This window comes from Phalangium opilio, unplaced genomic scaffold (genome assembly GCF_054372755.1).
Source record: "Phalangium opilio isolate 3A_F unplaced genomic scaffold, DU_Popi_V2 ptg000352l_1, whole genome shotgun sequence".
NCBI classification, from domain to species: Eukaryota; Metazoa; Arthropoda; class Arachnida; order Opiliones; family Phalangiidae; genus Phalangium; species Phalangium opilio.
Window position 1 is genome coordinate 5,986,835 of NW_028324228.1, and position 1,100 is coordinate 5,987,934.

The 1,100-nt window shown below is 47.0% G+C and overlaps 1 non-coding gene across 1 annotated transcript; it reads left to right on the top strand.

Moving 5' to 3' along the window:
* The first annotated feature begins 569 nt into the window (after positions 1–569).
* Positions 570–642, top strand: TRNAY-GUA (transfer RNA tyrosine (anticodon GUA)). Its single transcript has one exon. It is a non-coding gene; the product is annotated as a tRNA-Tyr (tRNA).
* Positions 643–1,100: the final 458 nt, after the last annotated feature.

Consider the following 1,100-nt stretch of genomic DNA (forward strand, 5'->3'; position numbering starts at 1 on the left):
TTAGCGCGTTCGGCTGTTAACCGAAAGGTTGGTGGTTCGAGCCCACCCGGGAGCGGTGTTGTGAGCTCTCACATGTAACGTAAAAAGTCAAAGTTTTTCCACAATAACTGACGAACATTTATTCTTTGGGCTTCCGTGGCGCAATGGTTAACGCGTTCGTCTGTTAACCGAAAGGTTGGTGGTTCGAGCCCACCCAGGAGCGGTGTTGTGAGATCTCACATGTAACGTAAAAATCCAAAGTTTTTCCACAATACCTGACGAACATTTAATCTTTGGGCTTCCGTTGCGCAATGGTTAACGCCGTCGGCTGTTAACCGAAAGGTTGGTGGTTCGAGCCCATCCGGGAGCGGTGTTGTGAGGTCTTAGATGTAACGTAAAATTCAGAGTTTTTTAAAAATACCTGACGAACATTTAATCTTTGGGCTTCTGTGGCGCAATGGTTAGCGCGTTCGGCTGTTAACCGAAAGGTTGGTGGTTCGAGCCCACCCGGGAGCGGTGTTGTGAGCTCTCACATGTAACGTAAAAAGCCAAAGTGTTTCCACAATACCCGACGACCATTTAATTTTTGGGCTTCCGTGGCGCAATGGTTAGCGCGTTCGGCTGTAAACCGAAAGGTTGGTGGTTCGAGCTCACCCGGGAGCGGTGTTGTGAGATCTCACATGTAACGTAAAAATCCAAAGTTTTTCCACAATACCTGACGAACATTTAATTTTTGGGCTTCCGTGGCGCAATGGTTAGAGCGTTCAGCTGTTATTCAAAAGGTTTGTGGTTCGAGCCCATCCGGGAGCGGTGTTGTGAAGTCTCAGATGTGACGTAAAAATCCTAAGTTTTTCCACAATACCTGACGAACATTTAATCTTTGGGCTTCCGTTGCACAATGGTTAACGCCGTCGGCTGTTAACCGAAAGGTTGGTGGTTCGAACCCATCCGGGAGCGGTTTTGTGAGGTCTTAGATGTAACGTAAAATTCAGAGTTTTTTAAAAATAACTGACGAACATTTAATTTTTGGTCTTCCGTGGCGCAATGGTTAGAGCGTTCAGCTGTTATTCAAAAGGTTTGTGGTTCGAGCCCATCCGGGAGCGGTGTTGTGAAGTCTCAGA